Below are 208 nucleotides of genomic sequence, written 5' to 3' on the forward strand. Positions count from 1 at the left end.
CCACCGTCGTCTACAGTAGACACACCCTGAGTAAGGATCAACGCCCGGCGTCTTGCAGCCAGCACACGGCATCACCGTCGCCTCTGTTCAGAGGTTCTATGTCACGGCGAGACCAGGGTGAACATGCACTCCGCGTCGTCCGGTGTCACACTCACTGTCCGCTCCTTTGGAGCTCCGATGTTATCTACAGCATCTGACGAAGAGTTGC

This window comes from Plasmopara halstedii (genome assembly GCF_900000015.1).
Source record: "Plasmopara halstedii genome assembly, contig: Scaffold_658, whole genome shotgun sequence".
NCBI lineage: Eukaryota > Oomycota > Peronosporomycetes > Peronosporales > Peronosporaceae > Plasmopara > Plasmopara halstedii.